General features: G+C 40.8%; 1 protein-coding gene across 3 annotated transcripts in view; it reads right to left on the bottom strand.

The window, feature by feature from the left end:
• Positions 1-14739, bottom strand: part of PHACTR4 (phosphatase and actin regulator 4) — a 116319-nt gene that overhangs the window by 55688 nt on the left and 45892 nt on the right. The window lies entirely within an intron of this gene.

Genomic DNA, 14739 nt, shown 5'->3' with positions numbered 1-14739 from the left:
CATAGGTCCGCGTTTTTAGCTATTTCCAATGTTCCCAGAAACCGCGCGGAAGAAAAACGTGCGTTTTTTGTGCAGAAATCACTTAAAAAACGTGCATAAATAAAACGCGCGGTTTTTGTGCAGAAATCGCTTAAAAAACGTGCATAACTAAAACACGCGGTTTTTGTGCAGAAATCGCTTAAAAAAACGTGCATAACTAAAACACGCGGTTTCTGGGAAGAAGTCCGGTTTTCTGAGCGTTTAAAAATGCTAACGTGGGCAGGTAGCCTAAAAACGACACTACAAAAGGGACCCGAAGCACAGGCCGCCCAGGGGAACAACCTTATTGCCGTAAACAACATGTACAAGGAATGCAGCCACTAGGAGAAAGCTGACAAACTCTTAACCAGTCCATACGATATATCAAAACTACATTCACACAACAGAAAGAAATCCTTACATTGAATAGGAATAGATTTTGGCAGTGATGGGTGGGGGGAGCCCAATGACTCAACAAGTGATTCAGTGGTTGCACCTCCTTCCTCTCCCTCCCAGAGAAAACATCCTTCATAGATGAGCCATTCTTTCTAAATACTACACCTTTCTTTCCTGTAGGGAATACATGCACTCATTCACGCTGTCACCTATATGAAACCTTTAGGCAGGTGCCCACGATCAGGAACTAGCAGTGATTTGGAAGCTGAGTATGTTCACTGCACCCAAAGCGCTGCAGTCTATTGAACACAGGAGAATCCGCATGTGATCACTGATCGGTGCGGATTTATCGAATCCAATACACTTCTATTGGTCAAATTTCTGTTGCTAAAAGACTAGCTAGAAATTGACATGCTGCGGTCCTGAAAGACGAGCCACGTCAGTGTCTGCGGATGGTCCGCAGGCGACTATGCACGCATAGTGGACATGGGATTTCTAGAAATGCTATAAAATCTGGACGCTGTGGGTTTGACACTGCATAAATATACAGCAAATCCTGAAAGTGGGAACGTACCCTAACATGTTCATGTTGCTTTTTAACTACTAACAGGAAGTCTAGGAAGAATCTCACAGTCTTATCCTGCACTGCTCCCTTGTGGACAGAAAGGTGGGGAAAAGACCAGAATAAATGAGAAGCGCAAGTCTCACTAAACATATACACCCACATCAAAAGGAATAGGAATTAAGGGGAAAAAAGACCTTATAGGTGAATGGCTCCTGTCGACCTAGAAGACCTAGACCTGGTTCTAAAACGGTAAGAGTCTCTACATGTTCAGGCTGCTCATGGAATGTCCAAGCAGTGAACTTGTAACACAAACCTAAAAGGATAGGCTAGTCTAAGGGTATGTGCACACAATGCAGATTAGTCTGTGGAATTTTCTGCACAGAATCCGCACCTCTTGGCAGAAAATGCAGGGGAAAACGTTTGTGGACTTAGGATATGTGCACACGTTGCGGATTCTGCTGCGGATCCGCAGCAGATTTGGCCCTGCAGATCCGCAGCAGTTCCGCAGACAGTGCACAGTACAATGCAAAGCAATAGGATTTCAAAACCGCAGTACACATGCTGTGGATTTTTCCGTGCGGATATGCTGCGATTAAAAATCCGCAGCATGTCCATTCTTTCTGCGGATGCCGCAGCGGTTTGACACCTGTTCTATTGTCCAAGTGTCAATCCGCAGGCGAAAACCGCAGGCAAATCCGCAGATAAACCGCAGGTCACTTTACCTGCAGTTTTACCTGCAAATCCGCGTGGAAAAATCCGCACTGTGTGCACTCACCCTTCATGCGGAATTGATGCTGATTTCCTGCGAATTGTAATGCGTTTTTTGTGTGCGGATTTGTTAGGTGGTCTTGGATCTGTGTATTTTCTCGCTTCTAGATGAGAGAGAGAGACAGAAAGAGAGATATGTGCCAGACTGAAAAACGCTGCTGCGGATCCTCATAAACAATTGACATGCTGCAGAAAAAGAACGCTGCAAATCTGTGCTGATGTTTCCTCAGGATGTGCACAGCAATTCTTCATTTATCATACGCTAACATTGCCTGTGCACTACACTGCGGATTTGATGCCAATCCACGCGTCAAACAACTCTGCGGATCCTCATCAAAATCCGCAACGTGTGTACACAGCCTACGAGTGTGACTGGTCTCTCCTTACATGTATAGAGGGGAAAAAAAAAAAAAAAGAAAAAAAGTCAGACAATGGGAGCAGGACATGGAGAAACTGGTGAGGACCGGCCTCCTGGACTTGTCTCCCGTGCGGCTCGGTCTCCAGTTGGCTTTTACATGCAGTTTTTTGCCAGTTTTACAGAGTGTGGAGCGGACAGATCAGAAAAAACGAGAAGGCAAGAGACGGGTCTATAACAATAATAAGCCAATAAAGGAACTAGAGACAGAGCTACTAAGAACCTAAGCTCGGGCGAGGAATGAAGGGTGGGGTGGCCTGATATCACCTGCTGGCAGGTGATAGGCCAGGGAAGCAGATCTCCGCAGGCCTGAATGGATGCAAATTCCTTGAGAGTACAGCAGCGCCCCCTATGACTCAACAGCAGGGCTGGAAGAGAAGAACCAGGCAGCTCAGGTGGTCAGGTACTGGGTGAAGCAGAGAAAAACATGCGCCGAGTAGGGTGGCTCTTAGGAGGTGTGTGAGTGGCTGGCGTAACAATAGGTTATCAATATTAGATACCAGGACAATCCCTTTAAAGGGAATGTGTCATTAAAAAAAATGTCTTTGCTCACATGTGCCTGATGACACTCCAGTCCTCCCCTTCTGGGAGTTTGCAAAAGGATAAGGGAGGATGAAGTTTAGGATCACAGTGTAAAAACATTTAGTTGGTAACTGCAAAGTGATACTGACTTGTGGACCGTGTCACCGAAAATAACTGGCAGCGCCGATTCTGTTAATTGGTGTAGATCGCTATATCACACGTTGGGATTACATACGCAGCTCAGCGGAGTGTATCACACATGATGGGATTAGATACACGGCTCAGCGGCGTGTAACACACGTGGGATTAGATACACGGCTCAGCGGCGTGTATCACATATGATGGGGTTAGATACATGGCTCAGTGGAGTGTATCACACATGATGGGGTTTAATAGACAGCTCAGCGAAGTGCATCACACATGATGGGATTAGATACAAGGCTCAGTGGAGTATCACACAAGATGGAGTTAAATACACGGCTCAGCAGAGTATCACACTTGATGGGATTAGATACATACACGGCTCAGCAGAGTGTATCACATATAATAGGATTAGATGCATGGCCCTGAAATGTCAAAGTACCCACGCTTTCATTATCCAACGCTGGGATGTCTGAAAGAGGGTTTTATTGCTGCATCTGCAAAGCGCATTCCACTTCAAATGGAATAGGCGCAGTAGCAAAACTTCAGACGTCCCTAAATTACAGACATCGGAATGAGGCTTTACGTTGACTTATCAGTGTACAGAACACAGCAGATTTTTACGCTGTGCTCTTAACACTGCAGTGCTAACAGCGTCGGTGGACACAGGTATTCTTACCATTGGAAGGGGTCACCTCTGCAGGCGTACTCTCACTGCTCAGAGCATGAATTGAGGAAACTTCTTCCAGTCATGACAACAGCTCAGTAGCCTGGCATTAGTAGCACAATGCAAAGCTGCCAACCTATGCTCACCTCCACCTCCCGTCACTACTCGTGGCAGAACACTGAAAGGTGGAAATTGTAGCTCAGAGAAGAGCTCTGGACTACAACAATATGTCACCTAGCTGTGAATATAAACAGCCCAGGGAGCCTGCCCAGTTAACAGCTTAGGCAGTCACGGTGTAAGAGATGCGGTTGGACGCCGACTGCAATCTCTCCTATGGCCTGGGTCTGCTGTATTTGCAGTAAGTGTCCGTGCTCAGGCACTTACACACCAGCAAATAAAATTGGCTGTCGCCAGACGCTGCAGAAAAAGTAATTAAAAAAAAAACTTATTTTGTATTAAAAATAATTGTTTACATAATCAATAATTATCAATACAAAAATAAAAATAGTGATACATTCCTTTTAAAGGTTTATTCCCACAATGACATTTTACCACAGCAATGAAAATGCATACTTATTGGTAATACACAGACCAAGCCCAACAAAGTTTTATCATTGTAAGTTTGTGTTTTTTTTCTTTAAATAAATTCCATCTGCCCCTCTGTGCAATGAGCTTCACAGAAGAATAGGTTGTCCCTTCCCCTATCTGCAAAAACCAGGGCTATGGTGTCGAAGTCGTGGAGTCGGAATACAATGGACCAACTCCGACTCCTAAAATATATAATAAATTGGGTTCAGTGAAGGATGTGTTGTAAATCTTTTCATAAGAATTTAGGAGTCAGAAGTCAGGGAAATTGAGGAGTCCTGAGTCAGAGTTCACGTCGGTAGTTTGGCTTACCAACTCCACAGCACTGGGAAAAACTACACATTTGCGTCTCTTCAGTGCTGCAGGTCCCTCCCTCTCCTGTGTGTTCCTGACTTGTCCCACATCTTGGAATTGATGACTCAGAGATGTGCTAGATGCAGGCAGACTTATGAATGTGTAAAATGCCACAGCTTACCAGCGCAGGTCTGCTTCTATACTGTGCTCATCTTAGCTGTATCTAGAGAAATTTGGCAAGATCATTATGCTAATCTGTATTTAAAAAACACTATGTTCTTCTGAGGTTTGTATGATCCTGTACACAACTCTGCCTGATCCACTTTTATCTTTTACCATCTACATAGCTGCCTGTGTGCTTTTACATCATTGATCTGTTAGCTGATGTTCAGCAGAGACCAACAGTCATGCACTCCGCTAAACTTGTAAAAACCAAGCACAGCAGAGCGGACAAGCAGGGCCTGCTACTCACATCAATTAGACAAAACTGCAAATGCTATTCTTTTGATGCATATAGCAGAGGATTATCTTCAGCTTTATGCATCAGCTGAGCTGCAGCTGCCGTTTCATATCACTGATCTGTTAATAGCAGGCATCAAAGAAAATTCAGCTCTGCTTGTATCAGGTCTGAAATGAGGTGACACCACTGTACAAAAGCTTTGTTCTTGCAACTTCTACAAAAAAAGACAGAATAGATTGGCATTTATAAATACACGTGGTATGCGTTGAAAACCAACTGAAGATGAAAAATCCTTCTCTACGTCTACTGTAGAGGAGATCACGTGTAATTTGTGCAAGCAACAGTCCGTCCTTATAAGGGGGATGAATCCACATGCAGTAAGAACTTTAATCCTGGACCCGTGCCAATTAATCAGCAAGCGGTGTTTACAATGTGTGCTTGCGACAGTCTGAGCTTCGCAGGGAGATTAATCCATATGCAGTATGTCCTTTAGTCCTGGGACCCATGCTGAATAGTTACTAAGCGATGTTTGGCAAAGTGCCAGCCAGCCACATATGTTGTAACACATGCTCAAAAAGAAACTACCATCTGGAGGATGGGTGAAATCGCTGAAGGGATCCCTGATGAAGGCGGTTGCAACTGCAGAACCGCGTTGGATTGTCGGAACTCTTCATTTTTCCTAATGAGAGTCCTACCTTCAGTGACATGTCACATCCTCCAGACCATAGTTTCATCTTGAGCAGGTATTACAACAAACGTGGCCGGCTGGCCCTTTGCCAAACACCTCTTGCTAACTATTCATCACGGGTCCAGGACTAAAGAACATACCACATGTAGAATCATGTCCCTTCCAAGGGTGCACCGTCGCAAGCACAATTGCAAATACTGCTTACTGCCAAATTAGCACGGGTCCAGGTTTATAGGTTTTACTGCAAGTGGATTCATCCCCTTGCTAAGCACAGACCGTTGCAAGCACACATTGCACGTGATTCCCTCTGCAATAGAGGTAAAGAAGGATTTTTTTCACCTTTATTCAGTTGGTTTTCAGCACATACCACAGTGTATGTATTCATTGTAGAGGACATAGTCTGTTGCGCACCGAGGCAAAAGGTGTGTTGGGTCATGCAGCTCTAAACCAAACATTGCTAGTGTTATTCATATTTTATACATAATATTTGCATTTACATTGGTGAAAGAATATAAAACTTATTTTATTCATTTAGTCATTATGCTTAGGAATCATGTGTTCAATAAGGAATAAATTCTTGGACTTTAAGTGCGCTGCCAGACGGATTCAATAACCACACAAGGTTAAAAAAGTTAACCCTTTAATCCCTACGCGTTTCGAAGCATAACGCTTCTTCTTCAGGGGTTGATACATGACTACAGAGAGCTGTCATCACATTTATACATACAGGATTCAAATTTGGCGCCCTCAGAGACACGAGGAGCGCCGCAAAGGTCAAAGATCAAAGTGATTCAAGCGTCAAGAGTTCATAAAGGTTAAACATTCCCTAATTAAAAATAAAACTTTATTATGTTTTACAGATAAAAGAAAAAGAAGAAAAGAAAAAGGATGATAAAAAATAAAGAAAAACGAGAAAAAAAAAAAAAAAATATATATGTAAAATGAACCCACGACGTGATGAAAAAGAAAAAAAGGGGATCAAAGTCCAGCGAACACACCGCTACACCAGGGAGAGTGTTTGAATTTAAAAGAGAATTTACAATCCGACCATTGGTATGAGTCTCCAAAATAGATATTTATAAAAGTGATAATTAAATACTGAATGTGTATGTATGATTAAAAATACGCTAATGAAATTGATGTGAAAAAAATGAATAAAGATGAAAATGAAAAAATATATAAGAATAAAATGTGTCACTAGTTATTTAATTCAAATTCCATGAGAAATCCGTGGCGTGAGTTGGTAGATAAAAGGCAAAAAAGGAAAAAAAAAAGAAAAAAGAAAAAACCACAAATGGAAGAAACCAAGATCGCATACCGCAGAAGAAATGTTAAAAAAATATTATATATATTAAAAAGAAGTCACCCAGAACAAGAACTGATTATTATAGAAAATCTGTATGCATGATAAAAAATTTTTTGAACAGAAAAACGCATTATTAATTTCATTTCAGCAATCTATTCGAGATGCGAGGTTCCAATAACACGAACCAGACAAACAGAAAAAAATTGTAGGAAACGAAAAAATGCAAAATAATGACCAAAAAACCAAGGGAAAATTAACACCTTAGTTTCCAGAACAATGTCACATTATATGGAATATAAACGAAAACAATACATAAAAAGTAAAAAATTACGTCAAAACGCATGCATGAATGGATAAAAATATTATTAGATAAAACTATTATTATTATTATTATTATTATTATTATTAATATGAAAAAACGTGTAATAGATAAAATTATTTAAGGGATATATACACCCATATTAGCCATGATAAATGAAGGACTATAGTATGTATAGGTAAGATTAACCCACTAAGTGGGTGTAAAAAATGTGCAAGAAAAAAATATATATATATACATAATATATATATATATATATATATACATAAAAAAGAGAGAAATTATTTATTATTATAAACATATGAAAAAAATCTATGTGAAGAAAGAAAAAATAACGGAAATGTGTGGAAATTAACCCTTCACCCCAAAATGAAAGAAAGGGGAAAAGACCACGTGTGTGAAACGTGTAGGAGAGGAATACACACCAAAATCACAGTGTGTGAAGAGACATAAAATCAAAAAATTAATTGGTACAATGAAAACATAAAATATATGAAACCTATAAAAATACAATAAAAACTCATAAATATACCTGATTATAAAAGACAATAGGTAGATTAATAAATTAGTGGACATTAGGGAAAACAAAGAAAATATCAAAGAAACACTTCAGAAATTTCATTTAACCCATTAGGTTTCAGAGTGTTCAACCTATAAATCCAGAAGATTTCTTTCCTGTTGAGTTGTCCTATCCTATCAGGATGGTTAAAGGGAATCTGCTCGATGGGACTAATTTTTAATCCCTGAAGGTTTTTATCATGTTTTAATGAGAAATGTCTAGACAGACCATGCAAAAGAAAGCCCTTTTTAATATTATGTCTATGGGAGTTCATTCTAAGATGTAACGGTTGTGTGGTTCTCCCCACATATTGTCTCCCACAGTCACACTCAATTAGATAAATGACATATTCAGAAGTGCAGTTAAGGAAATCACGGATAGGAAAAGATTCATCTGTAGTAGTGGATCTAAAATATTTCATTCTATGTGTAATATTGTTGCAACAAGCACAATTTTTCTTTCCACAACGAAAAATACCCCTAGGTGTATTATTGGTAATCACTCGGGTTTCTGTCTTATTTCTTAAACGACTGGGGGCTACAAAATTTTTAATATTAGGAGCCCTCCTAAAAGTAATCATTGGATATGTTTTCATTGTACCAATTAATTTTTTGATTTTATGTCTCTTCACACACTGTGATTTTGGTGTGTATTCCTCTCCTACACGTTTCACACACGTGGTCTTTTCCCCTTTCTTTCATTTTGGGGTGAAGGGTTAATTTCCACACATTTCCGTTATTTTTTCTTTCTTCACATAGATTTTTTTCATATGTTTATAATAATAAATAATTTCTCTCTTTTTTTATGTATATATATATATATTATGTATATATATATATATTTTTTTTTCTTGCACATTTTTTACACCCACTTAGTGGGTTAATCTTACCTATACATACTATAGTCCTTCATTTATCATGGCTAATATGGGTGTATATATCCCTTAAATAATTTTATCTATTACACGTTTTTTCATATTAATAATAATAATAATATTTTTATCTAATAATATTTTTATCCATTCATGCATGCGTTTTGACGGAATTTTTTACTTTTTATGTATTGTTTTCGTTTATATTCCATATAATGTGACATTGTTCTGGAAACTAAGGTGTTAATTTTCCCTTGGTTTTTTGGTCATTATTTTGCATTTTTTCGTTTCCTACAATTTTTTTCTGTTTGTCTGGTTCGTGTTATTGGAACCTCGCATCTCGAATAGATTGCTGAAATGAAATTAATAATGCGTTTTTCTGTTCAAAAAAATTTTTATCATGCATACAGATTTTCTATAATAATCAGTTCTTGTTCTGGGTGACTTCTTTTTAATATATATAATATTTTTTTAACATTTCTTCTGCGGTATGCGATCTTGGTTTCTTCCATTTGTGGTTTTTTCTTTTTTCTTCTTTTTTTTTTCCTTTTTTGCCTTTTATCTACCAACTCACGCCACGGATTTCTCATGGAATTTGAATTAAATAACTAGTGACACATTTTATTCTTATATATTTTTTCATTTTCATCTTTATTCATTTTTTTCACATCAATTTCATTAGCGTATTTTTAATCATACATACACATTCAGTATTTAATTATCACTTTTATAAATATCTATTTTGGAGACTCATACCAATGGTCGGATTGTAAATTCTCTTTTAAATTCAAACACTCTCCCTGGTGTAGCGGTGTGTTCGCTGGACTTTGATCCCCTTTTTTTCTTTTTCATCACGTCGTGGGTTCATTTTACATATATATTTTTTTTTTTTTTTTTTTTTCTCGTTTTTCTTTATTTATTTTTTATCATCCTTTTTCTTTTCTTCTTTTTCTTTTATCTGTAAAACATAATAAAGTTTTATTTTTAATTAGGGAATGTTTAACCTTTATGAACTCTTGACGCTTGAATCACTTTGATCTTTGACCTTTGCGGCGCTCCTCGTGTCTCTGAGGGCGCCAAATTTGAATCCTGTATGTATAAATGTGATGACAGCTCTCTGTAGTCATGTATCAACCCCTGAAGAAGAAGCGTTATGCTTCGAAACGCGTAGGGATTAAAGGGTTAACTTTTTTAACCTTGTGTGGTTATTGAATCCGTCTGGCAGCGCACTTAAAGTCCAAGAATTTATTCCTTATTGAACTGTGGTACGGTTCCGCTGTGGACCGTTGGACGTGCAGCAGGCTGACTTACTATACAAGCTCTATTTTATCTTTGAGAAGGTGAGTTTAATACATTCAGTAATTGAACATTTTACCCGGATAAGACCCTATTGCGCTTTTGTTTCAACCTTCTAGTGAAAATAACCTAGGAATCATGTGGGCAGTCCTAGTCAGTGACTGACGGCTATCTCTGTACATGCAGTCATACAGAGAAGGCAATCACCTGGACTCATAAGCATACAAAGAACTGAAATTTTAATAAAATACAAAATACACTTCCCACAAAGCTTGATTGGTTTTGTCTCTTCCTGCTGTATGCCATGCTGCCTAAAGATCAGATGCCATGTTCAATACGACAGGTTCACTAGAACATATACTCTTTTCACAGATCAGAGACTAGGTAAGGATCTGACTTTAATTGTGCTGACAAAGCTGGGGAGTGTGAAAATGGACAATGCTTGACTGGAGATCAGTCTCATGGAAACCCTTAAAAGACCTTAAACGTTAACAATAAAGCAGATTCAGAGAAAAAACAGCTGCAGTCTTTACACAGTATGTTCATCTTAGCATCCACAGTTTCACTAAGGCTGCATTTACACTTGCCGCTTTCTTTGCGGGCCGTATCGCCGAATTTTTTGTGGTCTGCCGCAATAACGGATCGCAAAAAAAAAGTTTGCAGAGCGCCGTTTTTCATTTTTCCAATACTTTGGAAATAGCATTGGAAAAAAAAAAAAAAAACACTGTCCGCAAAATCAGAAGTCATGGTGCGTCGCAAAAACAAACTTCCTTTTGCGGCCTCATTAGTTACAATGGGGGCTGTGTCCGTACGCTGTATAAAAGATCGAGCAAGCGCAATCTTTTATCACGGCCACAAAAACAGCCCTCGTGGCCGTATGGCACACCGTGGAATTTTTGCGGGCCGATAGAGATCTATTGGGGCCACAAAATCAGCCCGCAAAAATATGGTAAGTGTAAAACCAGCCTAAGGCATCTAAATGAAAAAAGAAACGTGGAACGTCTGGCTAAAATACTGTAAAATGTTATAGCAGTTCTGGCAGATGCTACAGTGCTTCATAAATGTCAATGTACCCAGGCACATTTCCTTCACAAAATGCAGCCATAGTACATAAGGATGCCCTCCGTCAGCCTGATTGTCACACTCGGATGCTAATCACGTAACCTCCCAAGCTGCAAGCGATGCATGCATTGCAGTTAGTTGCCACCACTTCGGAAAAGAAACATGTTCGGTTAGGGGGCACATAACCAGGGGTATGTGAGTTAGGCTGTGTGCACACGCTGCGGATTTTGCTGCGGTTCCGCAGCGGTTTTGGCCGCTGCGGACCCGCAGCAGTTTTTGCTGCGGTGTACAGTACAATGATTCCCTATGGGTATCAAAAACCGCAGTGCAGACGGTGCGGAATTTTCCGCGCGGATTATCTGCGGTTTTCAATCCGCAGAAAGAATTGACATGTCAATTCTTTCTGCGGATTCTCCTGCGGTTTGCCATCTCCTCCATTGAGGAGATGAAAAACCGCAGGGCAAAACCGCAGAGCAATCCGCAGGTAAAACCGCAGGTCTTTTGACCTGCGGTTTCACCTGCGGATTGTACAAAATCCGCGCGGATGAATCCGCACCTTTTCCGCAGCGTGTGCACACAGCCTAATCAATCCACACGCCACAATACAAAAACCATCTTGGATAGATTCCAGCAATGTGAATTTTAATCAAATATGTATTAACAGTAAAGGGTTTGTCTCCTAGTCCACATGATTAAAACAAAGTTGCACTAGAATTCCTACTAGACCAAATATGTATATCGGTGCAGTAACACCGGTACACCTCAGCAGCAGGTGATCCCGGTATCAATCCAACTGTCATTGTTCACATGCCATATCGGGGAAGAAGGATGTCATTCAGGAGAGTACCCTGCTCCGGAAGACCCCTCCACAACCCATAACAGGTTACCTATGGGCACACAAGAGAGCCATTGACTGCCAATTAACATGCTACACTCACAAAAGTAAGGCGTTTCCAAAGGTGTCAAGATCCGGACCCATAGTGGTTCAAAATTAAAGGGAGGTTTGTCCACCTTAACTGAATATCTCAAGCACAAATATTTCTCCTACAATACATCAGATATGACAATGTTATACGCATGTAGAAAACTTTGAGACAGTGGGTTTGCAGACCAGTTTAACAGTCAAAATGTTTGTTCAATGCTAAAAGAAAAGTTGCTAAATAAGTTAGATTTTCTTAAGTGAATGCTGCTCAAGTTATGAACAGCCTAAAATTCTATTGGTCCAAATGTACATTTAACCCCCCAGATCTCTATTTGAGTGGTAGATATCAGCTATCACTCTAGAATGGATAGTCTCTTCAATCTGTGCAGAGAGAAAACACATGGGCATTGGCGGTGTCCTTACTGCACAGGGTAAGGGTATGTGCCCACAATCAGGATTTACTGACGGTTTGATGTTGCTTATTTATGCAGTGTCAAAAACAGAGCGGCCAGATTTTACAGCCTAGTGGATGGGATTTCTAGAGATCCCATGTCTCCTATATGTGTGCCTGTGGATCACCCACGGACACTGCCATGCAGCGCAGGTTACGAGCCACAGCATGTCAATTTCTCTTGCGGAGACGCCAGTTCACTGAACACATGCGGATGGATTTACCTGCGTGCTTAGAATGTAGCGTTTTGTAAGCATTGAAAATAGCCTGCATCCAAAACGCTGAAATCCTCATTGTGGGAACACAGCCTTATAGACCTCACTGGCTGCATTCATTAATAAAGCAGCTACTTGTCTTTACCAGAGTGCCACCGTGCTATGTGCTTTCGCCATATTTCTTCCTTGCACTGCTCCCATTACCATGAACTATAAGTGGAAATATTAGCAAAGAACAGGATAGCACTGGTCACACTGCATGCTGCCAAAAAGAGAATAAGGGAGTTTGTCAAAACGTAGCGTCACAATTAAAGGGGTTGTCCATTACTAAGACAACCCCTTCTCCATAGGAATGTTTGCCTCCATTAAAATAAAAAACGCTGATACTGGATACTGCTCTCCTGTGCCAGCACAGTTCAAGGCAAAACTGTCCCCACCTTCAAAAGTATAAGTAAAAGTGGGGACAGTGATACTAGCGGGGATTTGGAGCAGGGCTTGCGTGTTAACCGTACATGAGCCCCGGGAACAAGAGTGCCAACACTGCTGGAACAGCGCAGGCACCGGAGGTGAGCATAGGCGTTTTTATTTTCACAGGTACAAACATTCAGATGAAGAAATGGTAGTGCAAGTAATGGACAAACCCTATAAAACGAGTGGTTTATACTTGGATGCCACAATCCATACTATGAATATACAGTCAACATCCCACTATTAATCTTAAAGGGACATTTTGAACAGTCACTATAGATCACAGAATCTCAACGCAAGGCATGTCACGTTATGCCAAGGGGTTAATCTAGATTTAGGGGAAAGAAAAAGTAGTCTTGAGAAGTCTCTTACCCTAAGACCTGTAACAAAGTTATTTAGGAAGAGAGAAATGTTTGGTGAACTTCAAAAGCTGCTCTGCACTAGCTGAGACATGCAATTTGTAGGAATGAAGGAGGAGGAAGAGGAGGAAGAGAAGAAGGTATGGGAAGGACTCCAATTCCTGTCCTGCAAGTCTGGTCAATAACTTTTGGGTTCTTTCCTGTCCGAGAAGAAAAACTACCCATGGAATACCATACCGATAGCTCAGGACATACTAGATGTTTAAAAGCATATGGACACTGCTTACAGTGCAGTTTATAAAAAATATTAAGCCTTTTGATAGTAAATCACACACTTAAAGGAAACCGGTCACTTGCAAAAACGCTATTAACCTGCAGACAAGGGGTTAATGTGCAGGTTAATAGAGTTATTAGCCTGCCCGATGCATGCACGCAACCAAACGCTGAGGGGAGAAAATTAACTTTATTGTCCTTGGCAGCATTCGGTTTCAGTCTCGGGGCACCACTGGTTCAGTCGGGTTCTTTGATCACATGTGCCTTACATGCTGGTGGTTGTCAGGCTGGTAGTGTCAGGTCCCTGCTGATCTTGGTATGATTCAGGTGGCAAATGACAATTTTTTTTTTTAAAACGTGCCTGACTGGGGAACACCTAACACTTGCCGCGTGTGTATGCTCTGGGGAACAGTTTCCTGCCTTCTCCCTCTGGCTACCCCACTGCCTCTTCCTGCCTGTTGCACTGCTGCGGATGCCTCCCCCTCTGCACTGCTGGCCTCTCTCTGCATAGCACCTTCCCAGGTTGGGTCAGTGACTTAATCATCCACTTCCGCACTCTGGTCCTCCTAACTTATTGACTTAAAGGGAAGGTGCCGCAATTTTATATAATTTGCAAAAAAAGAGTAAATAACAAAACATGTTTTTTCAGCAAACGTTGTACTAACTAGGATTTATGGGTTGTTTGTAATAATGTTTTAATGTAGCTACTGGGCGCTGCCATCTTGATTTGCAGATCTGTGGAGGACTCAGTCTGCAAATATGGCCGTCCCTGGACATAGAAGACAGTAGTCGGCTCCCGACCCTATCTCTTAACATTGCAGCCTCATTAGCAGTGAACTGGGCACGCCCCTGTGGGCTGCACCATTCACTGCCTGCTGTAGGTGTGGCTGGGCGCCATTTTACTGTAGCCCAGTGCTATCTGCTGAGCTCCACTTACCCTCTATCACAGGACCACTTGTGGCATAACAGGTTCTGTGTTGTGAGGAGAGGCTGTAGATATGGAGAAGGTGGTCAGCAGAGGAGAGAAGCGCTCACTGGAGCCAGAGGATGGAGAGTGGTGAGTGTGGGTGACTTTCCTCTATGCTCCTCTGTCCTGCTTACTCCAGGCTCGGCCCTGTG

The sequence above is a fragment of the Dendrobates tinctorius genome, unplaced genomic scaffold (genome assembly GCF_039654945.1).
Source record: "Dendrobates tinctorius isolate UK_male_01 unplaced genomic scaffold, ASM3965494v1 ptg000015l, whole genome shotgun sequence".
NCBI classification, from domain to species: domain Eukaryota; kingdom Metazoa; phylum Chordata; class Amphibia; order Anura; family Dendrobatidae; genus Dendrobates; species Dendrobates tinctorius.
The sequence above is the reverse complement of the archived record's forward strand: the minus strand, read 5'-3'. Positions and strand labels throughout refer to the sequence as shown.